Source organism: Papaver somniferum, chromosome 5 (assembly GCF_003573695.1).
Source record: "Papaver somniferum cultivar HN1 chromosome 5, ASM357369v1, whole genome shotgun sequence".
NCBI classification, from domain to species: domain Eukaryota; kingdom Viridiplantae; phylum Streptophyta; class Magnoliopsida; order Ranunculales; family Papaveraceae; genus Papaver; species Papaver somniferum.
This window is the reverse complement of record NC_039362.1, coordinates 84633531-84661506: the sequence shown is the minus strand read 5'-3', so window position 1 is coordinate 84661506 and position 27976 is coordinate 84633531.

The following is a 27976-nucleotide window of genomic DNA, read 5'->3' as shown; positions in this document are numbered from 1 at the left end:
CTCAGACGAGCATTTTTGAATAAATGATTAAGCCAGCATTTAATCATTCTTCCACCAAAAAATCGTCAACTCTTCAGGAGTTCTTCGTATTTGCTCACGTGAGCATATGGACACTACATGGTTGATCCACGGTCCCATTGGTTGGAGGGCCAATGATCACGCCCCACACTCCTTTACTTAATTTTATATTATTTTTTATGGATTTATGGAAGTACCATGAAACCGAGGAGTTTCCTCAAGACGAAGGAGATTTGATAAAATGAGAGAATTTTCATCAAATCATGGAAAATAATAAAATTGCATTAAAATATAAAACTGGCGTGGGATTGACCACGACACGGTCGGTCGGTCGTGTGTTCGTGCTCCCATCACCCTGGTCAATATTTTTAATTATTTATTATTTTCTTCTCTATTTTGCATAGGTTCATCGTTCCGTTGTATTTTTGAAATACTCGTTTGTGCGGTGACTGTTAATGTATCATCGTTGAATACACCTTCACCATTTGAATCGGGGCTTACTTAGAGATAGCTCAGACGCCCGGTTGTTGATTACTTATTACTAATTGTGGAATTCAGTGGAGAATAATTCACAAAACTGAGTAATAAGATGTTTATTATTAATTCATAGGATCAGCTGAGGATTCGACTACGAATTCAGAATAATAAAGTGAGCATTACCATTCCATGGGATCGTAGATTCGACCTTAGAATCGGAGTAATTAAGGTTTATCTATTACCATTTATGAGACCAGTTGTGGATTCGATCATGAAATCAGAGTAATGAGATAATATAGTTATTGCTATTCTATGAGATCAAGCCGTGGATTCGATCATGGAATCAGAACAATTGTTATTGTCATTCTATGGGACCAGTCGTGGATTCGACCATGAAATATGAGCGATTGTAATTAGGAATAATTAACTTTGTGGCTCTATACTAGCAGAGCAAGCTGTCTAGGAGCATTAATTATCCTGATACGAGCTTGCCGGTAAGTCATATCCTTTATATAGTCAGGGTAAACTTGTTGTTTGTTCCTGAAGACGTTATCGCTCTATACTAGCAGAGCAAGCTGTCTAGGAGCCGTCCATCTCGTGATGCTATATATAAATAATCACTGAAAGTATCAGTATTCATGAGATATGCCGTTGTCCAGTCGTGAGACTGCATATCTATGTACTCTGAGAAAAGTACTCTCCGTTGAGAATTCGATGAGAGACCCGTGTCTCGATACTCACGTCTGATTGTGAATCAGAGCTTCGTATAATTATGAGTTTACGAATTTTAGCCTTTGTCGAAAATCCACCATCTATATTAAGTCCCCTGCTTACTGAGAAAAGCTGTGTTCCTCAGTCAGCATTAAATGGTGATTTTCCGGCCATAAATAATAATACCAGTAATTGAACTTAGTCGTAATTTGAGACGTTACCGGATTTAAAGAGCATGAGAAAACCACGACTTGATGAAGGATTCAATTTCATGATTGGAGCGTCTTTTTATGAACATAAATTGGTGTTGAACCGATGGTTTGGACGACGAGTCCGTGGTCGGTTAGGATTCGCGGGTCGGGCCCAATAAGGAAATCCTTAGAAAATTAGGTTTTGGAAATAAAATTGATATAAAAGGAATTAATCCTTTCTTTTTTTTTTATTTTCCCACAACCGCAGTGCTTCATCACCTCCCACCATATACGCTAGCAGCAGGAGGAAAACAATTCGTCGGCGCTCCACCGTCCGATCACCGACCGGCCAGATTCCGGCCGACGCCGACCAGGTAAGCGCCGTTTTTTTTTTTTTTCAGATTATACTTCATGAGTTTTCATGTTTTGATCATGATGAAGTTATATACATGTGTATATTAGTGTGAGTTTTATGAAAAACCTCGTTTTTGAAAACGTATGTTCGTTCGATCGTTAGTTTTGAAACTAACTATAATCCCTGATTTAGGAGAGATTTTTTTTTAGTATATGAACCTAGGTTCAGTGATAAAACTTAGTTTATGAGCTTTCATGTGTACCAAGGTTTTATCATAAAAGAAGTGAATTTTCATGAAATCGGAATAATCCTTCGTTTTAAAGACAAATAACGATGACACGAAGGAAAATATGTATGATGAACTTGTGTCCAGTGATAAAATTTTTTATGAGCTTTCATGTAAATACAAAACTTTATCATATGTATGAGATGTGAGCTTTCACAATATTTTTTGAAATAAACCTTCGTTTTAAAGACAAATAACGACGATACGAAGGAAAATAATTTTTTTTATTATATATGCAGCCGTGACATATATGTGTAAAATATGATGGTATATTTTATTTGCATGAATTTGTTTTCATTAGATAAAATCCTTGAGAATTTATGTAAGCAATGTTGCATTAATTGTTGTTTTTCGAAAATCAGAAACGTGGGTTTTGAGGAACCTTCGAAGATAGAAATATATTTATGATGAAATATTTTATTGTAAACTTCATAGGTCAGTTGTGTGAATGTTCACATTATGAAAATTGTGTCCGTGATTTCATGAAAAATCAGTTTCGGAAATTAAATAAAGTTTCGTTCGTTTTTGCAGTTTTCGAAGAGACGAACGATTTTGAGGTGTTAACTCTAGCATTACTATCACTATTGTTAGTGGAAGTATAAAAGGTAAGAGTTAAGAGTTACCATTTTTGCTTGTATTTCCTTGATTTATATCTGGACGGCATACTGAAGTAGAATGTAGTGTGAACCTTTTCAGCTACTTAGCAAAGATGTCCAATTCCCAAGCTGACGACGCCTCGAGGGAAGAGATGTGCGTTGATGATGGTATCTCCAGAGATGAGACATGGGATGAAACTTCCGTTGGGGGAGACGAAGACGAAATCCCTGGGATTAAGAATGTCCCGAACATAGATGATGCATTCTTTGAAAAAGATATTCCAGGAGCTGAGCAACATTTGAAATCCCCAGTGTATCGTCTTTTGATAAATCCCAGAACTGTTACTCAGAAGAAATTGGTGACTCCTAAGACAGTGATTCGATTTTGTCTTGAACGAGGGGTTTCCTCATCAATCATAGAGTTTAAGCTTTCTCGACGACCTTTGGAGAAATTTGCCGGGGGCGAGGCATATGTTGGGTTTTCCTCATGTGAGGACTATGCTCGACCAGGCGCAGGTGACGAGAGCTATTCAAGCTTCTGGAGAGTTGTTCATTTATCATGACACAAGTGGTGGTATTGTGGCTCTGTTTGCTCGCTGGTGCATTCCCACTCACACTTTCATATGTAGATGGGGAGAGTTTACCATTACCTTGGAAGACGTGGCGGCTCTGATGCATCTCCCGATCACGGGCAATCTTCCTGGGGATCTTTCAGATGAGGAGACCGCCGTTTCTCATGTCTTGACAGCTGCAATGGAGAAAGCGAATAAGGCTGGTAGTAAAGGATGCTATGCTTCCTGGTTGACACACTGGTGGCCCAAAGACGAGGTTTCTGATAAACCCATCGACGGTATGTTACCCATTGCTGCTTTCTTATGTTTATGGTTGTCCAGAGACGTTTTTGAAGACAGTGGAAACTTGTTGAAGCCTTTTGTGATTCCCTTTGCTATTAAGATGGCTCAAGGTGAGCAACTTCCGATAGGTAGTTTATTCTTAGGCTCCTTGTATTACAACCTGGACTCCTTGATTATAGACTCCAGTGTGTCGAACGCTCTATGAAGATTGAGTGTTATGCCAACACGATGTTTCTTCAAGCTTTGATGTGGGAGCATTTTAAGAATTATGCACCTACTCCACGTAATGTTCTGCAAGGACCGAATACTGATGCGCGCCATACTTTCCCTGAGAAAGATAATGCTAGGATCATGCGTTGGTCCACCAAGCAACCTCGTTCTAAAATACGTTTTGTTGATGTGTTAGATGAAGAATCTGAGTTCAATTTTCTCCCGTGGGTGTCAGTCCCTGATTATGTTTCTCAGCCGATGACTTTCAATACTGGAGAAGGCACGAGTTTGACGTCTGGTGCGCATCTGAGTGATGGCGAAAGATCTTTCATGTTGAGTTCCACTCCTGGTCATTTGCTATCAGTCACGTTTGGAGAGCTTTCAGTGAAGGAGTATAACATTGATAGAGCAGCTCGACAAATGGGTATGGATCAGTGTGTTCCAACCATACGGAGGAGGAAGCTATCAGTTGAGAAACTCAGGACTCATTTGGATCATACTCACGTGGATGGGAGTAGCTACTGGTTTCCTGGTTCTGGTAGATTCTCCTATGTAACCCCAGGTTATGTAGGGTTCTGGTATCAGCAACTTGGGCGTTTGCGTGGCTTTGTAAGATTTCCCAGACCTCCATTCAAGGATCTCCCTTCGGCTGAGATGATTTCCAGTCGACCAAGATTGAAGTATCTTTCTGGTGATAAACGAAAGTCGTCTCCAGGATGCTCTCAGGTATGTTTTTTTTTCCATATAATCTTCACAAAATTATAAGAACTGTATTCTAATTATATTACTGGATTTCACCACAGGAAGGTCGTAATATACGACCTCGAATCGGTGTAGATTTCTCAGAGACTGAGGCGGTTATTCATGGCGGAGAAGGCAGGCATAAAGGTTATAAGTTGTTACCCAATACCGTAAAGTCCCCAGTTGGAGCTTTGGTGAGTTCCCAATATTTCCCACTGTGACTTTCATTGCTATTAACATTAGAATCATGAAGCCAATGTTGTTAATTTTGTTGCAGAATTTTACTCCATCGAGTCTTGAAGGTCTTCAATTTTGTGCTACTGAACAAGCAATCGCTGATTTGAGTGACGAAGAAACTGCAAGTATTTCTTCACATGTTCAAATGTGGAGCTTCATGGATGAAAATATTGATTGTAAAGGACGTGTACAGGAGGATGTCGTCATGGAGATGGAGAATTCTGGAACTCAATCATCCTCTGGGAAGGGGAATGGAGCTAATTCCCAAGATTCGGAGCCGGATGGAAGTGATGTTCCTCTTGTCGTTGATGTGGACAATTCCAACCCCTTGGACACTTCGGTGACTCTTCAAGTAAGTATATATCCTGTATATTCTTCATAGAACTACAAAAGTGTTGACTTGTGAATGAATGAATGAGAACCCATGTGAATATATGAAAACTTAGTCGAATTTCGTCGTCAGAAAATTCAGAACCCAGCTTTTTAGAAAAAACGTTGTAGAATCCTCGTCCGGAGTCGGATTTTCATGATCTGCATGTGAAAATTCAAGCCCGGAAAATTTCCAAGCTTTAACATAGAATCTTTTTAAGTTTTGAGTACGTTCAGATCCTGAAAAAGGCAAAATCGTAAACTTCCAGGAGACTTCCATAACTTTTTCAGATTGCGCATCACTTGATATTTTGGCCATATCTACTCGCTCGTTCATCGGGTTGTCATGAAATTTTGACATGTCATAGAGGACATCCATACGAAGAGAATTGCATATGACCCATCCTCATATTCCTTGTAGATTGCTCCCAGTTCGTCTCCTAGTACAGGGAAGAGTTCAGTTTCCTCAGACGGACTCATCGTAAAATGTGTTTTCATGACTTTCATGTTATTTGCTCGTGATTTGAATGTAGTATGATGAACCTTGATGATGTTTCCTTGATGGTATGCTGTGTTTCATAATCTCCTTTGTCTTCGTTATTCTAACCTCATGTAATCTTCGTATTAGGTGTTAAATACCGAAGTTGAGGATACTGGAGCCCATGATGACAACTCTAACCTTTCCGAAGTTATTGATGAAGAGACAATCATCACTGCACTTCGAGGCCATGAGATGGTAGTTGTTAATGTTATGGAAAACCAGATGGTTGTTGCTTCAGTGATAGAAGAAACCGAGATAGCAACGGAGAATATCGAAGGAACTGTTGCTTTGGTCGTGGAAGCCGCTCCAGTGACTGAGAACCGTATAATAGTGTATGAATATCCAACTGCAGGGGTTGCTTTCGATCCTCCCTTTAACACTTCACTCCCGTATCATGAACTGGTCGGTGAATTCAGCGTTCCCATTGGATATGCACGCTTGTACGAGACGATATGGAAGAAGTTTGGCCACATGATCGTTGACAGGAACCCTAGGCGTGCTTATGCTTTAACCATGCAAGTAGGCGTTATCTTGCGTGTCATGAGTGATATGCATACGAGACCCAGGAATACCGTGACTCCATATATACTCTTTGATTGGGAGTTTAACCTTTCCCAATGATGCTGTGGAGGAGAAGGAGGACAAGATTTCCAAGCTGACCGAGGAGTTGAACAAGGAGAGGGAGGCTTTGCAAGTCTTGAAGGATGCTGATGAGCGAAAGCCTTTTCTTGCTGATCTTTTGAACTTCTGAACTTCTGAGAGATATGAGGTTTATACTTGGGTTTTGATATTTAGATGGTTTTGGATCGACTGATGGTTAAGGATTTTCTTGTAGATTTGATAGAGATTTTCTTTTACGAAATATGAACTGAATTTTGATAAATTGCTGAATTCAAATACTGATTGCAAGTGTTGCAAATGTTTTGGAGGAATTGAAATACAAATGAAAGAAAATCCTAAATGTTAAATCCCAACACCATGAGTGCTTCAAATGCCCAATACCTTAAATGTCCAATAATTTCAGATAAACGCCTTGAGCCAATTTTCGTGAAAAATTTGTAGTATCCTCCGGCCACGGACTCAGCGACCATGAATGGTCCTTCCCAATTGGAGTTCCTTGTAGAATGAAGACCGCGCTGAACTGCTTTGAGAACCAGGTCCCCTTCATGAAACTTGTTAGGATTGGTCGATCGTGCCTTGAATATCTTCCACTGATTCGGAATTCCTTGTTTGATGGAATTCCTCGATTGTGGCCCGTATGGACACTCGCGCGGAAGAGAGTATCTAGCATAGTGTTGATCATGCTTAGCCAAGTCTTCAGCAATAAACCTCTCGATGGAGTGACCGATTTGAAGAAGTTCTGAACCCAACCATTGAGTGTAATATTGCTGAGGTGAAGTTACCCACTCGTAGCTTTTGATGACTGCTAAATTATTCATGGGGAGAAGTCCCTGGACCATAGTAGCGTATTTGAACATTGGTAATATTGGAGCAAGAGGAGGAATAAGACTTGCCTGAGCTCGAAACCTTCTGACAAAGGTGTGCAGATTATCTCCAAGTTCCTGCGTAAGTCCCATCAGAGTTTTTACTTCTTCCAGATGCTCAAACGGTGGTGCGTCCTCTGCTTCGTTTTCCGACTCGGAATCCTTGTCGATGACAGGATGTGTTGAAGGCATCGTTGTCCTTCCAACATGAATCCAAGTTCTCCCAAGGACCATGTCGTATCCAGGGTCTTCCCGGATTATGAAAAACTTGGTCCCAGTGCAGATCGATCTTTCCGTAACTTTGAGAGTGATGAAGCCGTATGCGTTTCTGGAGATTCCTCCGTGGTCCCTGATTGCTATGGGAGCATGGGTGGCTTCCCGTCGAGTAATACCATCAGCTCTGAGAGTTTTCAAAGGGATGATGTTTATGGCGGTACTAACATCGATGAACGCCCTCTTGAACTCATTTCCTTTAATGTGCACTGTGGTGAACATTTCTGTGTCGGTGGCTGAAGGTCCGGTGGTAGTTTATTGGATCAACGGACGTCTTCCGGACACGATGTGGTTCAGTGCAGCAAACATGTCTTTCCTTTGAGCTTTCGAAAGATATAACAGCTCGCAGACATGTTTGATCAGAGATTGGACTGTTTCCTTGACAGGAGGTTCGGAGATGGTAAAAGTTCTGACTGGGAGGGGTTTTTTATGCACCCCCTCAGTCCCCAAGTTGAACTCTCCGGATTCGACCTTTTCTTTGAATATGCGCTTCAAAATTTTGCAATAACTCATGGGATGGCTGACGTATCTATGGAAGCGACAATACCGAGGATTTTCCATGGCCTCTTCAGTTGGTTCCTTATTGACATAAGACAATTTGATTGCGTCGTCTTGAATTCAGGCATCGAGTAGTTCATTAACTTCTTCCATTGAACAGGGAAAATCAGGTGCTTCTGGATCTTCCGTATGCCGAGGAGGGATTTTCGAGTTCTCCTTCTTGTGTGTCTTTGAAGGGGTGGAGGAAGTCAGCTTGTGTTTTGGTTATGCTTTTCGCTTACTCCCTTCCGCGACAGCATTTGTTGAAGGTTGCAGGTTATACTGCTTGTTGATCAGACGCCTGCTTCCTCGAGTGTCTTTTGAATCTTCAGTCTTTGTAGACTTTGCTCTTTCCAAAAGAGCGGGTGCAGTGGTTGCCAACCTCTTCGCAGCTTCGTGAAGCTCTGATAAAGTCTGGAATCGAAGGTTTTCTAGCAAGGCCCTATAGACCGGGAGCATGCCATTGATGCACAAGTCCACCAGTTGTTTCTCCGTGACGTTTGGGTCATGACAATCCAGGGCTTGGACCCTGAATCTTTTCACATAATCATTGGGATTTTCACTGACCCTCTGAAACATCTTTCCAAGATCAGAGAGGGTGACTTGTTCTGACACGAAGAAGTATTTCCTGCATAATGCATTAACCATTTCTCCCCAATTGTTGATAGTCCCTGGTGCGATGTTGTTATACCAGGTGTATGCTCTGCCTTTCAGGGATTTTGAGAATTCCTTGAGACGGACGACATGATTGTGTTCATGTTCTCCTAGGGATTCGAGAAAACGAGAGACATGTTCCCTAGAATTGCCAGTTCCATCATATAAGGTGAAGGTTGGAGAAACGTAACCTTTGGGGAGTGGAGTCCTCTGCGTAGCGGCAGGATAAGGAGGTTGATGAAGATGGACATGCGATGTTTTGTCTTTTCCACTGTTCTCAAAAAGGTGCTCCAGATCCTCGCGAGTGATGAAATTCGATGATCCCTTCGCTGATGAGTTGTCTGCAGCAGTTTTGTGGACTTCGTCGTCTTCTATTGTATGGATTGGAATTACTTCAGGACTGTCGTCTGAAGATTTCTCCTTCTCCTTTCCCTTCTCTTGAGTCTTCTCTGACATCTTGTCAGTAAGAGTTTTGATATAATTACACAGCTCCTTTTGTGTAGCATCCATGTCAGTCTGGTTCTTTTCAAGAGTCTATTGCGCTTTGATAAGATCAGCAATGGTAGGCGGTGGATCTCCTATGACTTCTTCAGGGTGTCGTCCAGACAGTGGATGACCTTCGGCGTGAGGAGGAGTAGTGTGACCACCATCAGTTTTGGAGGTCGGAATTGTCTCCGGGATATTCTGATTGTTGTTGTTGCTAGTGCTAGCACGGTTTGTGTTAGGATTCGTAACTGAACCTGACCTGAGATCAACCATCTTGTGAAATTGTGAGATTGCAACCGAGAGAATGATCTCCCACTGTGGTCGCTTATCTGTAGATGAGGAAAAACGATTTGCTGGTTTTTAAGGAATTGAGGAGACGACCTTACGGAGGAGACTCCTCGAACCGAGCGAAATATTAAACCTCACACAGATGCACCGCGGCAAAGGGGGTGTTTTAGATTCGAGAGATCAATATGTAGTACTCCGGCCTAAATCAAGACAATGACCGTTCCAGAGTAAATTCGGTCACAAGAGAGGATGGGTTAATCTATAAGAGGGAAGCTGAGAAATGTGTGGAATCAATGGTAATCAAAGATTATGGGTGTGTGAATTCTGAATACGATAAGCTCTGAGTGATTGAAATTGCTCAATTGAGAGTAGTTGCTCAATTGATGAGTTGATGATCTCGTGTTGTCAGTTTGACGTGAGATTGATGATACTGATGATGATGATGATTCAATCATGATTCAGAGACTTATTTATATTGCTGGAATTTTAGACACCATGATCCCATGAAGTGTGACAGTTGACGGAATCAAGGAGTGGGGAAGTGGAGATTTTGTTTGAAACCAATTGCTCATCGTGTGGAGACTTGGTCGATTTTCCACCCACTACCTCGTGAATTCCTTCAACTGATTGCACGACTTGCTCACATTCCATCGTGAGTTTGAACAAACGTGCCGTAGACCGCCAGACCAAAACCCTAAGTGATATCCCCCCAAGTGACACGATTGACGTCTCGTGGTTTGTTAGTCAATTGATGACTTCGTGGTTTGATGGGACGATGAGTCCATGTAGTCGTTGAGTTGAACATGATGTTCTGAAACTTATGAATTGAACATGTCATGAGACAGAGGTATAGTTCTTACGATGAAGTGATCAAGTATTGCTCATTCGATGGATCGTTGAATATTGATTGTTGAACCAATATTCCTTGGTTTGAACCAATATTTATCATCTGAGCAAGTGTTGCTCATGTGATGAATTGTTGAATATTTGGTCGTCTGAGCATGTGTTGCTCGTCTGATGGATTATTGGCAGCGTACCAAAAATATTAATTAGAATACTGGTCGTTGAACCGAGCATAATTAATAAATTAATTACCATGAGGTCTTCATAAAATTATTAAGGTTAGAATCTGGAATGATGATCCTTGGATTCAGAAACCCTAATTTGATCAATTGATGATCAATTCATGGTTCGTCTGAATTTCAACCATGGGACAGAGGAGGGAGCGATTACATGGGACCATGGATCAACCATGCAGTGGCCATATGCTCACGTGAGCAAATACGGAAAACTCCTGAAGAGTTGACGATTTCTTGGTGAAAGAATGGTTAAATGTTGGTTTAATCATTTATTCGAAAACGCTCGTCTGAGCCTTAGGTGAGAAAACCTAATTAATTATGAAGAGGCAAGGGACCGACCATGGAGTCATGAAACCGGCCCTGGGTTGTCCCGTGACCGCCTGACGATCACTTCATGAAAATCCAAAGTGTTTGGGAGAGTTTTGGACCTAATACGAGAAATTATGCAAATTAGGTCAAAACTGTGAAAATTGATGGGACCGGCTTCCGTTAGCCAAAGAGCCAATCTTGGTAGGTCAAGATAGCATACTCGTGTCCCCAAGGCGTCCGCATCTCAGTCCTGAGAATTTTGATATTTTCTGGCGTGCAATTGAGCATCCATTCGAGAAAATATGCCAAAATTAGGGTTTCGACGAAACTGAGGAAGACACCATGAGATGATGAAAAATAATTATAAAATAAGGAATGAGGAGGCGTGGGACCGTCGTGGTCAAGTCATGGTCGGCCGGTCGTGACCATGGTCCCGTGGTGCCTTTTCCTTAATTTTATAATATTTTGATGATTTTATAAAAAATTCATGAATTTTGAGAAATTTGATGAAAATTTTGGGAGTTTCCATGAATTGAAGGAGTTTTCATGAGTTCAAGGAAGCAAAAAATAATAAAACAGGGCGTGTGGGACCGTGGAAGGCATGGCCGGCCGGCTAGGGCCCGGTCCCACGAGTTTCCCTAATTTTATAATGATTTTATGAAAAATTCATGAATTTTGAGAAATTTCATGAATTTAGGGAGTTTTCATGAATTGAAGGAGTTTTCTTGAGTTCGCAAAAAATATTAAAATAATAAAGAAACAAGGGAGTGTGGGACCGTGGAAAGCATGCCGGCCGGCTAGGTCCCGGTCCCACGAGTTTTCCTAATTTTTTAAATATTATTTAGGTATTTTGATGATTTGAGGGAATTTTTCCTAATTTGAGAGAAATACCATGAAATCAAGGAATTTGATGAAATCAAGGAAAACTAATAATAAAATAATAAAACAAAGGGGCGTGTGGGACCGGCTAGGGCATGGCAGCCCGGCCAAGGCCCGGTCCCACAAGTTTTCATAATTTATTTTATTTTATTATTATTTGATGTTTTGTGCAAAAATACCATGAAATCAAGGAGTTTTTTCATGAAATTAGAGAAATAATCATAATAATAAAAAAAATAAAATAATAAGGAACTGTGGGTGTGGGGCCGGCTGGGACCAAGCATGGCTGGTTGGCCAATGGTCACGCCCCACACTCCTTTCCTTAATTTTATATTATTTTTTATGGATTTATGGAAGTACCATGAAACCGAGGAGTTTCCTCAAGACGAAGGAGATTTGATAAAATGAGAGAATTTTCATCAAATCATGGAAAATAATAAAAATGCATTAAAATATAAAACTGGCGTGGGATTGACCATGACACGGTCGGTCGGTCGTGTGTCCGTGCTCCCAGCACCCTGGTCAATATTTTTAATTATTTATTATTTTCTTCTCTATTTTGCATAGGTTCATCGTTTCGTTGTATTTTTGAAATACTCGTTCGCGCGGTGCCTGTTAGTGTATCATCGTTGAATACACCTTCACCATTTGAATCGGGGCTTATTTAGAGGTAGCTCAGACCCCCGGTTGTTGATTATTTATTACTAATTGTGGAATTCAGTGGAGAATAATTCACAAAAATGAGTAATAAGATGTTTATTATTAATTCATAGGATCGGCTGAGGATTCGACTACGAATTCAGAATAATAAAGTGAGCATTACCATTCCATGGGATCATAGATTCGACCATAGAATCAGAGTAATTAAGGTTTATCTATTACCATTTATGAGACCAGTTGTGGATTCGATCATGAAATCGGAGTAATGAGATAATATAGTTATTGTTATTCTATGAGATCAAGCTGTGGATTCGATCATAAAATCAGAACAATTGTTATTGTCATTCCATGGGACTAGTCGTGGATTCGACCATGGAATAGGAGCGATTGTAATTAGGAATAATTAACTTTGTGGCTCTATACTAGCAGAGCAAGCTGTCTAGGAGCATTAATTATCCTGATACGAGCTTGCCGGTAAGTCATATCCTTTATATAGTCAGGGTAAACTTGTTGTTTGTTCCTGAAGACGTTATCGCTCTATACTAGCAGAGCAAGCTGTCTAGGAGCCGTCCATCTCGTGATGCTATATAAAATAATCACTGAAAGTATTCAGTATTCATGAGATATGCCGTTGTCCAGTCGTGAGACTACATATCTACATGTACTCTGAGAGAAAGTACTCTCCGTTGAGAATTCGATGAGAGACCCGTGTCTCGATACTCACGTCTGATTGCTGAATCAGAGCTTCGTATAATTATGAGTTTACGAATTTAGCCTTTATCGAAAATCCACCATCTACACCAAGGAATATTGGTTCAACAATCAATATTCAACGATCCATCGAATGAGCAATACCTGCTCACTTCATCGTAAGAATTATACCTCTGTCCCATGACATGTTCAATTCATGAGTTTCAGAACATCATGTTCGACACTCGGCAACTACATGGACTCATCTTCCCATCAAACCACGAAGTCATCAATTGACTAACAAACCACAAGACGTCAATCGTGTCACTTGGGGGGATATCACTTAGGGTTTTGGTCTGGCGGTCTACGACACGTGTGTTCAAACACACGATGGAATGTGAGCAAGTCGTGTAGTCAGTTGAAGGAATTCACGAGGTAGTGGGTGGAAAATCGACCAAGTCTCCACATGTTGAGAAACTGGTTTCAAACACGATCTCCACTTTCCCACTCCTTGATTCCATCAACTGTCACACTTCATGGGATCATGGTGTCTAAAATTACAGCAATATAAGTAAGTCTCTGAATCATGATTGAAGCATCAACAGTATCATCAATCTCACGTCTCATCGAAAACACGAGATCATCAACTCATCAATTGAGAAACTACTCTCAATTGAGCAATTTCAATCATTCAGAGCTTATCATATTCAGAATTCACACACCCACAATCTTTGATTACCATTGATTCCACACATTTCCCAGCTTCCCTCCTACAGATCAACACATCCTCTCTTGTGACCGAATTTACTCTGGAACGGTCATTGTCTTGATTTAGGCCGAAGTACTGAAGATTGATCTCTCGAATCTAAAGCACCCCTTTGCAGCGGTGCATCTGTGTGAGGTTTAACATTTCGCTCGGTTTGAGGAGTCTCCTCCGTACGGTCCTCTCCTCAATTCCTTAAAAACCAGCAAATCTTTTTTCCCCATCTACAGGCGGTCTACATTACGTGTGTTCACCCACGAAGAGAATGTGAGCAAGTCGTGCAATTAGTTGGAAGAGTCAGCAAAGTAGTGGGTGGAAGGTTAACCAAGTCTCCGCACGATGAGTAATTGGTTTTAACACGATTTCCCCATTTCCCACTCTCTGATTCCAGCAACTTCCACACTTCATCGTATCATGGTGTTTTCAACTCCGGCATTATAAAATGTCTCTGAATCCTGATTGAAAAAGGGGAATTTTTTCGAACATTCGAACAACATTCGCCAAAACGAGCAATTTCTCATCAAAAGTTCATACAGACAATCTTTCGTCTACACGAACTCACAGAAATTACTCTCAATTGAGAAAAATTCAATCATTCAGAGCATTTTAACGTTGAATTCACAACACACCTACAATCTCATATCACCATTGATCGCACGCATTTCTCATCTTCCTTCCTATAGATCAACCCATCCTCTCTTGTGACAGAATTGACTCTGGAACGACCATTGTTCTTGGTTTAGGTCGGGGTATTACAGATTGATCTATTGAACTTAAATCACTCCCTTCTTGCAGTACATCTGTGTGAGGTTCAACATTTCGCTCCGTTCAAGGTGTCTCCACACGGTCGACTCTTCAATTTCGTAAAAACCAGCAAATCTTTTTCCCCCACTCACAGATTGACGACCACAGTATGAGGTTAATCTCTCGTTGCAATCTCACAATTTCACAAGATGGATGGTCTTAGGTATGGGTTAGTTACAGGTTCCAACACAAACGACGCTAGTACTAGCAACAAAAACAATGACAATCAGAATATCCCGGAAACAATTCCGGCCTCCAACACTGACGGTGGTGTCATTACTCCTCCTCACGCTGAAGGTCATCCCCTGTTCGGTCGACACCCTGAAGAAGTCAGAGGAAATCCACCACCTACCATTGCGGATCTTATCAAAGTGCAGGAGACTCTCACAAAGAATCAGACTGACATGGCTGCTACACAGAAGGAGCTGTGTAATTATTTCAAAACTCTTACTGATAAGATGACAGAGAAGACTCAACAAAAGGGAAAAGAGAAGGAGAAATCCTCAGAGGTTGCTAATCCTGAAGTAATCCCAATCCATACAGTGGATGATGATGAAACTGGAAAAGCTGCAGATTCGTCAGCAAAGGAACCATCAAATTTCATTGCTCGAGAAGACGTGGAGCGCCTTCTGGAGAACCGTGGAAAAGACAAGACATCACATGTCCATCGTAACCAACCTCCTTATCCTGCCGCTACGCAGAGGATTCCCCTTCCAAAAGGTTACATTTCTCCAACTTTCACTCTGTATGACAGAACGGGCAACGCTCGAGAACATGTCTCTCGTTTCCTCGAAGCCTTGGGAGAGCATGAACATAACCATGTTGTTCGCCTCAAGGAGTTTTCAAAATCCTTGAAAGGCAGAGCATACACCTGGTACAACAACATCGCACCGGGGACTATCAACAATTGGGGAGAAATGATCAACGCCTTCTATAGGAAGTACTTTTTCGTTTCAGAGCAAGTCACTCTCTCTGATCTTGGAAGAATGTTCCAGAGGGTCAGTGAAAATCCCAATGATTACGTGAAAAGATTCAGAGTCCAGGCCCTGGACTGTCATGACCTAAATGTCACAGAGAAGCAGCTGGTAGATTTGTGTATCAACGACATGCTCCCGGTCTACAGAGCTCTACTGGAGAATCTTCAATTCCAGACTTTCTCATAACTTCACGAAGCCGCGAAGAGATCAGCAACCACTGCACCTGCTCTGTTAGAAAGAGAAAAGTCCACAAAGACTGAGGAATCACGTGACACTCGAGGAAGCATACGCCTGATCAATAAGCAGTACAACCTGCAGTCCTCTACAAACGCTGTTGCAGAAAGGAGCAAGCGCAAGGCTGAATCCACGAACAAGCATGCTGCAGCTCCTCCAAAGACACAAAAGAAGGACAGACCAGGGACACAGGCTCCTAGCCAACGCACAGATACTCCTGATGATGCACCTGATTTTCCTCTCCCCATTGGAGAAGTGCTCGAACTATTAGACGCCTGGATCTAAGATGGTGCAATCAACTTTTTATACGTCAGGAGAGACCCAACTGAGGAAGACATGGAAAATCCTCGTTACTGCCGATTCCACAGGTTCGTCAATCACCCCACAAGTAGCTGCAAAGTTTTGAAACGCATATTCAGAGAAAAGGTTGAGTCAGGAGAACTTAACCTTGGAGCCGAAGGAGTACACAGAGATCCTCTTCCTGTCAGGACTTTTTCTATTTCTGAAGCACCAGTCAAGGAAGCAGTTCAGTCATTGATAGAGCATGTTTGCGAATTTCTCTATCTATCAAAAGCACAAAGAGGAAACATGTTCACAGCTTTGAACCACATAGTGTCGGGGAAACGCCTACTGATTCCAGAAGTACCTCCTGAACCATCAGCCGCCGACAAAGAAATGTATGACTGGGGACTTCTCACCACCGTGCATATTAAAGGAAATGAATTAAAAAGAGCATTTGTTGATGTTGGCACCGCCGTCAACATCATCCCTTTGAAAACTCTCAAAGCTGCTTTCATTACTCGACAAGAGGCTACTCATGCTCCCATAGCAATCAGAGACCACGAAGGAATCTCCAGAGATGCATACAGCTTCATCATTCTCAAAGTCACAGAGAATTTGGTCTGCACTGAGACCAAGTTTTACATAATTCGAGAAGATCCTGGATATGACATGATCCTTGGAAGAACTTGGATTCATGTTGGAAGGGTAACTTCAAAGCTTTCAACACACCCTGTCGCCGACAAAGACTCCAAGTCAGAAGAAGAAGTAGAGGACGCCTCACCGTTTGAGCATCTAGAGGAAGTAAAAACCTTGATGGGACTTACGCAAGAACCTGGGAAAAATCCACATGCCTTTGTCAAGAGGTTTCGAGCTCATGCAAGTCTTATTCCTCTTCATGCTCCAATATTACCAATGTTCAAATATGATGCTTTGACTCAAGGACTTCTCCCTACAAACGGTCTAGCAATTACCAAAAGTTATGAATGGACAACTTCACCCCGCCAATATTATACCCAATGGTTGGGTTCAGAGCTTCTCCAAGTCGGTCATTCTATCAAGAGGTTTATTGCTGAAGACCTAGTTAAGCACGACAGACAGTATGCTGGGTACTCTCCTCTACATGAGTGCCCATACGTGCAACAACCATGGAATCAACAAAAGATATTCAAGGCGCGAACTACTAAGCCGAACAAATTCGAGGATGGGAATTTGGTTCTCAAGGCGGCTAAACAAGATCTCCACTCCGCAAGGAGCTCTAATTGGGAAAGACTATTTATGGTTGCTAAATCCATAACTGGAGGATACTACAAATTGGTCAACACGGATGGCAGAACCCTGCCAGTAATTCATGAGAATTGGCTTAAGGCGTTTGTCTAAAATTATTGGGTATTTGGGGTACTGAGCGTTTGAGCACTCATGATGTCTGGATTTGGCATTTAGGATTTTCTTCCATTGTATTTCAATTCCTACAAAACATTTGCAATACTTGCAATCAGTATTTGAATTCAGCAATTTATCAAAAATTCAGTTTACTTCACTTAAAGGAAAATCTCAATCAAATTCAAAAGAAAATCCTTAACCATCTAGCAATCCAAAACCAACTAATATCAAAACCCAAATGAAAACCTCACATCTTTCAGAAGTTCAGAAATTCATGGGATTATGGAAAGGAAACTAAAGAAAACCATCGAAGAAAGATTTCTGCTCCTCTGCCTCCTCCAAGACTTTCAGAGCCGCCTTTTCCACCTCCATCTTTCTGGTTAGATCAGCAACTTCATTCATCTTCTTCAATACGACATCACTGGTAGGGAAGGGAACATCGCCCTTTACTGCTTTCCTGATAACTTCAAGTCTTTGACGGAGCCACTTCAGATTGAAGCCAAGATCTTCAGCATTCTTTAAGTTGTATTCCCAATCAAAGAGTACATCTTGAGTAACAACATTTCTGGCAGTAATCCGGATATCATATATGACACACAAGATAGCCTCCACTTGTTTCGTCAGAAAATAACTGCGTTCTGGATCCCGAGCGACAACAATGTGTCCATACATTTCCCACAGTACCTTGTACATAGCAGCATATCCGATAGGAACGCTAAATCCTCTAACAAGCTGGTGATACGGGAGTAACTCACCAAATTGAGGATCAAAGGAAATCCCTGCAATTGGATACTCATGCACTATCATCTGGTTCTCAACTACTGGAGCAGCATCGGTGATCATAGAGACAGTTTCAGAAGAAGTAGCTTCCGCTATTTCGGGTTCGGGTTCCACCGTCTGAGGCACAATTAGAGTTTCTTCCACCTCCACCGCATCAACGACCAGCGCTTCATCCTCTTGAGGCACAGATATGGAAGTCTTGTCACCAACAACTCCTGTATTGCCCAAACCATCATTACTGGATTCATAATTCCCAACTTCGTTGTTCGGCACCTAATGCGAAGATTACATGAGATTAGAATGATTCAAGGATGGAAATCCAATACGATTATAAAATTAATAAATTAAGTGAACTAACATCATCTAAGTTCCTTATCATGCATCTAAGACGTGTACAAGTAGCATCGAAGTCATGAAACACGTTTTCAAAGAAACTCAGCTGAAGAAATTTTACACTTCCCTGCGTTCAATGACGAACTGGGAGCAATTGGTATGGAGTCTATAGTTTGGTCATATACCATTCTCTTCGTATGGAAGTCCTCCACAACATGTCAAAATTTTATGGCAATTGGGCGAACGATCTAGGAGTTGTGGTCAAAACATCGGGCAACATGCAATCTGAAAAAAGTTCTGAAAGTCTCCTGGAAGTTTACTATTTCGTCTTTTTTAGGCCCTAAACATGCTCAAAAATTAAAAATCTTCTATTCTAAAGCTTGGAAATTTCCTGGGATTTAGGATACATATGCAGATATTGAAAATCTGACTCCAGATGAAGATTTTACGGCGTTTTTGGTAAACAACTGGGTTCTGAATTTTCTGACGACGAAGTTCGACCAAGTTTTTTCATATATACACATAGATTCTCATTCATTCATTCACAAATCAGCACTTTCATACTTCTATGAAGAGGGTACAGGGTATATACTTACTTTGGAGGTCTCCGAAGTACTCGAGGAATTATGATCGTTCGTATTAACGACAAGGGGTTCATTACTTCTATTTGGCTCCGAATCTTTGGAAGCGCCTTCATCTATATGCTCAGAGGAAGGTCGAACATCAGCACTTTCCGCCTCCATGATAACATCCTCCTGGACATATTATCAAGTAATTAGTATCTTCACATGAAACTTTTATGTCCGATGGTAAAGGAAATTACTCACGACGACTTCTTCTTCAACGCTCAAATCAGAAGTCGTCTGCTCAGCAACAGAGAATCGAAGACCGTCAATACTATACGGAGCAAAGTCTTGTAACCAAATAACAAATATTGGTTTTGAGATCCTGATAATGCGTATGGAAGAAGTCACAGCGGAAAAATATCAACAACTCACCAAAAAGACGACTGGGGACTTTATGGTGTTGGGCAACAACTTGTAATTCTTGCTTCTTCCTTCTCCACCGTGGACAATTGCCTCCGCCTCTGAGAAATTCACTTCAATTCGAGGTCTCACAGCACGACCCTCCTGCAAAAGAAATTGATGTAGTAATTAAAGACGATTATACGAGTTATATGGGGAATATGCAAGAGAATACATACCGGTGAACCTCCTGAAGATGTCTTTCGTTTGTCACCACCAGAAATATTCCTTAGTCTGGGACGGGAGGCACTCATCTCAGAAGAAGGGGGATCCTTCACTAAAGGTTGGGAGGCCGTCACATAACCATTAAGACGCTCAAGCTGCTGATCCCAAAATTCCATGTAACCTGGAGCCACGTACGTGGTTCGATCAATACAAGGGAACCAATAGGAGCTCCCTTCATCATGTGTGTGATCTAAACAAGTCTTAAGTTGTTCCACTTATGGTCTTCTCCTTCTGAAGGTTGGAACACATTGGTCCATACCCATCTGACGGGCGGTTCTGTCAATATTATACTCCTCCACCGAAAAATCTCCATACGCTGCTGATATTATGTGACCGGGAGTATAACTCAGCATGAAAGGTCTTTCACCATCACTCAAATCAGCACCGGATTTCAAATACTTACTTTCTCAAGCATTTAAAGTCTTCAATTGAGAAACGTGAGGAGGAACCACCACCCAAGGAAGGAAGTTGAACTCAGACTCGTCATCTAATGCGTCAATGAAGCGTGTCTTGGACTGAATTTGCTTCATAGACCAGCGCATAATCCTAGCGTTGTATTTCTCATGGAAGATACATCGAGCATCAGCAGAGTTCAGACTTTGTAAAACACTACGGGGAATGGGTGCATAGTTTCCGAAACGCTCCCACATCAGAGCTTGGAGGAACATCGTATTGGCATAGCATTCAATCTTCATGAAGCCGTTCGAAACACTGGAGTCTACGACTAAAGAGTCCAGGTTAGAATATAAAGAACCTAAGAATAAGCTACCGAGCGGAAGTTTTTCACCTTGAGCCAGTTTAATAAAGAAAGGAATTACAAACGGCTTCAACAAGGTACCAACATCTTCAAACACATCTCTGCACAACCATAAGCATAAGAAAGCAGCAATAGACAACATACCGTCGGGTTCATCAAGAGGGGCGTCTCGTGGCCACCAATGTGTCAACCAACGAGCGTAACAACCTTTACCAAAAACCTTGTTGATTCTCTCCATCTCAGCTGTTAAAGTTTTGGAAACTTTTTTCTCTTCCGTCGTCCAAAGTTCTTCAGGAAAGTTACCTGTAATTGGAAGATGCAACAAAGCAGCTACATCTTCCAAGGTAATAGTGAAATCTCCCCAGCTGCATATAAACGTATGAGTTGGGATGCACCAGCGAGCAAGAAGAGCTACAATACCTCGTGTGTCATGAAAGATATAAAAATCTCCAGATGTTTGAACGGCCCTGGTAATTTGTGCTCTATCCAGCATAGCTCTAACACGAGGAAATCCCAGCATGTGTCTAGACCATCCCGAGAACTTCTCTAAAGAGCGTCGAGAAAACTTGAATTCAATCATTGAAGCCTGGAATAATCCTCGTTCAAGACAAAACCGAATAGCAGCACGAGGAGTCACCAATTTCTTTTAAGTGATCGTCCTGGGATTGATCAGAAGGCGATATACCGGGGACTTGAGACGATTTTCGGGCTCCTGAACCTTAAAGAAAGCGTCATCTATGTTTGGGAGATTCTTGACTCCAGGTGTTTCGTCTTCCTCACCAACGGAAGTCTCATCCGTGCATGTTTCCTCCATGGAATATCATCATCTGCACACCTTTCATCTCTGGAAGCGTCATTGGCTGGAGAATCAGACATCCTCACAAAGCTGCTGTGAAATCCACACAATGTTTTAGTCATCCGCGAATTCAATAAGATGATGGAATCATGCAAATTAAAAACGCCGGTGTATACAAACGGAAAATCTTGAACTCTTACCTCTTTCAATTTCACTAACAATAGTGGTTGTAATACAAGAGTTAACACACGATATCAATTCGTTCCTTGAAACCTGCAATAACGAACAACACTTCATTAGTTCATGGAAAATGATTTTCTCATAAAATCATGTACATAATTTTCATAATGTGAACATTCGCACAACTGAACTATGATATTTACAATAAGACATGACTTCATCACAAATAAGTTGTATAGTTTAAAGGTTACTCAAAACCCATGTCTTGATTTTACAAAACAATAATTAATGCAATTTGTTCATATAAATTTTCAGAATTTATCTAATAAGAACAAATCCATGTGAATAAAATATGTCATCATGTTTCACATAAAATATGTCACGGCTACATATATATAAAAAAATCTATTTTCCTTCGTATTAGAGTTTTATTAAAAACGAAGGTTTATGCTAGTTTTGTGAAAGCTCACACCTATTGTGATAAAATACTAATTCTCATGAAAGCTCATAAATAAAGTTTTATCAGTGGACATAAGTTCACATACATAAAAATATATATCTATTTTCCTCGAATGAGCATCGTCTTTTAAAACGGGGTTTATTTCGGTTTTGTGAATGCTCACATCTACTAAGGTAAAATCTTGGTTCACATGAAAGATCATACACTAAGTTTTATCACTGGACCTAAGTCCATATATATAAAAAAAATCTCCCATAAATCAGGGTTTTTTATTAGTTTTCAAAACTAACGATCGGACGAACATACGTTTGATAAAACAAGGGTTTTTCTACAAAACTCACGTCAACATATACACATGTATAGAATTTTAGCATGATGGAGGCATGAACAACTCATGAAATCATCCAGCAAAAGTAAAAAAAAGAATTACTTGGACGTTACCGGTCGGAATTCGGCCGGACGGTGAACGGACGGCGCCGTTGGTGGAATTCCGGCGAACTTCTCCTGCTGCTCCTGATGCTCGGACGTGAGATGGGAGGAAGATGAAGATGGTGGTCGGTTGTGGGAAGAAATAAAAAAAAAGAATGTAGGATCCAAATATCACACAACAGTAAAAGTTTGCGAAATTACAGATAGAGCCTGCGAAATTATAGAGAGAGTTTGCGAGAATGTAGCAAGAGCCTGAGAGAACGTAGCGAGAGCCTGAGATAATATGAGCTTTAATCCACTACATATGAGCTGTCATCCACTATGTAAACACCTATATAAAGAGAAGAGCAGGAGAGAGAAAGGAGGATACACATTTTAGGATGAGAGAGGGAGACACAATTAGAGAGAGAGAAAACAGAATTTGTATTATTATTATCTCCTTCTTCTTCCTTCTTCAACCAAGAGCTCCAAATACTCATTAATGGAGTCTCAATTGTAATTCATATGTAATTACAAACAATCATAGTGAAACCTAACCCCGTGGATGTAGATCACATTGATTGAACCACGTAAATCTTGCGTCTCTCTTTATAATTTTAGCACTTTTATTTTTATTTTCATATCAAATAAGTTTAGATCTAGAAATCATATTCATGATAGTATAAGGGGTGTGTTGTAGGATTTCCTGCAACTACAAAGAAAAGGATTAATTTCCTTTTATACCTAATTTTTTATTTCCAAAACCTAATTCCATAAGGATTTCCCTTTTGGGCCCGACCGTGAATCCTAAACCAACCAAGGTTCCACCATCGAACCAGCGGTTCTACACGGTTTTATGTTCACTGGATGACGCTCTGTTATGCCACATAGGTTCCGCTCAAACCATGGTTTTCTCATTCAGTCGAAATCCGGTAATATCTTATCTTATGACTAAGTTCAATTACTTATTTTTATACCTGGAAAATCACCATTAAATGCTGCCTGAGGAACATGACTGTTCCTCACTAAGCAGGGGACTTAATGTAGACGGTGGATTTTCGACAATGGGTAGAATTGTAAAACTATACTCCAGATTCGGCAACCGGATGAGTATTGAGACTCATGCTCTAATTAAAGCATGAAAGCTCATGTCATAAATCCCTGACTGAGAAGGATGTCTCTCAGAGTACGTGTAGATGTGTAGTATCTCAGCTGAGGCCACGACACATCTCATGAATACTGAGCAATTTCAGTAATTACTCCGGATCCGGCAATCGGATGAGTATTGATACTCATGTCTCTATGCATGAAAGCTCATGCCACCTCTGATGGACAAAGTCTCTCAGAGAAGATGAAGATGTGCAATCTCTCAGCTGAGGCCACGACACATCTCATACTGTGTAGAATCGAAAGATTGGGCGGCTCCTAGACAGCATGTCTGCTAGTATAGAGCGACAACATCTTCGGGATGTAACCAGATTTTCCCCGACTATACAAGATGAATATGACGCTCCAGCAAGTTCATATTGCTCAACCCTCAGATAATTAATTCTCCTAGACAGGAAGCCCTTCTAGTATAAAGCCAACAATTAATTATCTTAAATCGTCTGAATATCCAGTAATATCTACGAGTCATCGTCTGAATATCCAGCAATATTCTACGAGTCGTTAATTAATCGCCTGAATATTCAACAATATTCTACGATTCCTCGTTATATTTCGTTACTTCAATCTGCGGTTCTTCCCAGCAGAATTCCACAGGTTAGTAATAAATATTCAACGAGACAGGCATCTGGGCATCGAATAAGCCCTGACAAAATGGTGCAAGTGTAATTAACAGATAATACACAGACCAGCATTCTGAATGCACGAACGAGCATTTTAAAAATACGAACGAATGAGGAAACTATGCAAAATAGAAAGGGAAAATAATAATAATAAAAGATTAAACAAAAGCGCCAGGGGACTAGGCTCATCAGCCGGCCAGTCATGTCGTGACTAGTCCCGCGCCCAATTTTATATTTTACCATATTTTTACTATTTTCATGATCTCATGAAAATCCTCTCGTTCGAGCAAATTTCCTTTATTTCAAAGAAATTATCTAAATCGTATGATTTTATCAAAAAATAATAAAATTAGGGAAAAGTGTCGCGGGACCGAGCACCAGCCAGCCATGTCTTGGCCGTGGCCGGTCCCACACCTCACATCTCCATTATTTTATCATTTCTCTCAAATTATGAAAATTCCTTGATTTTATGAATTTTCCCTAAAATCATGAAAATTACCTAATTTCATGTATTTTATCTAAATCACATGATTTTATCAAAAATAATAAAATTAGGGAAAGGTGTTGCGGGACCGCCGGTCGGCCGGTCATGCCTTGGCCGTGGCCGGTCCCAAACCTCACGTCCTATGATTTTATTATTCCTTCTCAAATTATGAAAATTCCTTGATTTTATGAATTTTCCATAAAATTACCTAATTTCATGTATTTTCTCTAAAATCATGGAAAATATTAAAAAATTAGGAAAACTTGTGGACCGGGCTCTAGCTGGCCGGCCATGCCCTAGCCGGTCCCACACGCCTATTATTTTATTATTATTTGGTGTTTTGTTTCCTGATTTCATGTAAACTCCCTGATTTAAACAAAATATCTTGGTTTTCAACAAATCCCTTTGATTTTATGAAAATTATCTAAAATCATCAAATTTACATAAAATTGGGAAGAGTGCCTTGGGACCCGTGCCCATTGGCCGGCCGGTCCACACTCCCATTCCCTATTTTATATTTTAATTTATGTCTCTCATCTCATGGAAGTTCCCTAATTTCGCCAAACTTTCCAGTTTCTTGGAATTTCCCTTAAATCAGAGAAAAATACATAAAATCACATAAAACTGGGAAAAGCATGTGGGACCGCGTGTCAGCCGGACGGCCATTTCCTTGCCGGTTTCAGCAAAACCATGGAGTTTGCTTATTTTCTCCAAATGTTGCTCAAACGTGCATCAAAAAATATCAAAATTCTCAGGACTGAAGAACGGACACTATGGTGACACGGGTACATCCCCTTGACCGACCAAGGGTGACCCTGAGGCTTGCAAACAGCTGGTCCCGCATGTTTTAATGATTTTAACCTAATTTGCTTAGTTGCTCATATTAGGTTCGAACTCTTTCCAAAAAATTGGAAGTTCGCTCAAACGACCATCTACTGGTCCCACGACCATCAAGAGCCAGTCTCATGACCTCTTGGTCGGCCCCTCATATTTTCTACATCAGGTTTTATGATTTGTTGCTCACACGAGCATTATTTCAGTAAATGATTAAACCAGCATTTAATCATTCTTTCACCAACTGGTCCTCAAGAGACTTTGGTATTTTTTTCTCATTCGAGCATCTGGGCGTTATATGGTGAACCCGTTATCCCATGTAGCCGGTCCCGTGTTGATTTGCAAAAAATCATCATTTCGGTAAAATTAGGGTTTTGAATCCAAAGCTCTGCAGAAACGTGATTCTGTGCAGATTCGAACACTCTGATAATTTTATGTTGATTCCATGATTGATATTCATATTTATTTTGCTCGACCCAGCAGTCAGTAACTTAAATTAATATTTTATTTGGTCTAGCTACCAACAATTCATCAAAAGAACAATATTTGCTCGAACTAGCAATATTCGCTCGAACCGGCAATATTTACTCAATTAGCAATATTCGCTCAGACTAGCAATATTTGCTCAAATCAAAGAATATTGGTTCAACTACCAATATTCAACAATTTAGCAACACAGTTTTGCTCATCTTAGGTTATAATGATACCTCGTCTCAGTAGACACATTAAATTCATGAGTTTCGAAACATTTGCTAATCATGTTCAACTCAGCGCTACATGGACTCATCGTCCCATATAGTCTGCAACTGACTCCACAATCACGAGATTTCAATCGTGTCACATGGGGGGATATTAACTAGGGTTTTGTTCTGGAGGTCTACGGCATGTGTGTTCACCCACGACGAGAATATGAGCAAGTCATGCAATCAGTTGGAAGAGTCAGCAAAGTAGTGGGTGGAAGGTTAACCAAGTCTCCGCACGATGAGTAATTGGTTTTAACACGATTTCCCCATTTCCCACTCTCTGATTCCAGCAACTGTCACACTTCATGGGATCATGGTGTTTTCAACTCCGGCATTATAAAATGTCTCTGAATCCTGATTGAAAAAGGGGAAGTTTTTTGAACATTCGAACAACATTTGCCAAAACGAGCAATTCCTCATCAAAAGTTCATACAAACAATCTTTCGTCTACACGAACTCACCGAAATTACTCCCAATTGAGCAAAATTCAATCATTCAGAGAATTTTAACGCTGAATTCACAACACACCTACAATCTCAGATCACCATTGATCTCACGCATTTCTCAGCTTCCCTCCTATAGATCAACCCATCCTCTCTTGTGACCGAATTGACTCTGGAACGGCCATTGTTCTTGGTTTAGGCCGGGGTCTTACAGATTGATCTCTTGAACTTAAAGCACTCCCTTCTTGCAGTGCATCTGTGTGAGGTTCAACATTTCGCTCGGTTCAAGGAGTCTCCACACGGTCGACTCATCAATTCTCTAAAAACCAGCAAATCATTTTTCCCCACTCACAACTCCTACGCCTCTGATCCCAGCAGGATACTGCGCACTTGATTCCCTTAGCTGATCTCACCCACAACTAAGAGTTGCTGCAACCCAAAATCGCAGACTTGATAATAAAAAAAATATGTCTCACACAGAAAAGTCTATCAAAGGATAAATCTGTCTCCCATAGAAAAACCCTAGGTTTTTGTTCCGTCTTAAGATATAAAATCAAGGTGAACAGGAACCAATTGATAATCCGGTCTTATATTCTCGAAGAACATCCTAGATTAATCAATCACCTCTTAAAAATCCTTCTTGACTACACAAGCGGTTTGTCAAGGAATCAAAAACAGTGAGACGAAGATGTTTGTGACTTCTTTATCTTGCCTATCGGAGAACTCTCACGATCTCAAGACAATCAAATATTGTACTCGTACGATAGAAGATGCAGGATCAGATCACACAACTACGATAAAAGTAATATCGGTCTGGCTTCACAATCCCAATGAAGAATTTAAGTCGTTAACCTGGTTTTGGAGAAAAAAACCAAAGGTTAAAGGAGAATCGACTCTAGCGAGCGCACTAGTATCACACAGACGTGTGGGGATTAGTTTTGCACAATGCTAGATATCTCTTTTATATAGCCTTCAAATCAGGGTTTTGCCTTAGTTACAAATCAATCTGTATTCACCGTTAGATGAAAACCTGATTTAGATTTAAGCTAATATTTCTCAACCGTTAGATCGAAAACTTAGCTTGTCACACACACTTGGGTGGACCTTTACTGGGTTTGTGAAAACCGTGCCCAAACGTGTACGTGTATGTTGGTTCAACATAGTAACCCAAAAGGTTAACCCTATGAGCAATCCATATTAACCTAGTTCTTCTTCACCATAACTAGTTCAATTGACTCAAATGAACTAGTTAGAGAGTTGTTCAATTGCTATGAGATTTTATGTAATTACATAAAACACAATTAAAACAAAGATGATTCGATTCGATGAACCGGCTCATGAACTTTATAGCACGGC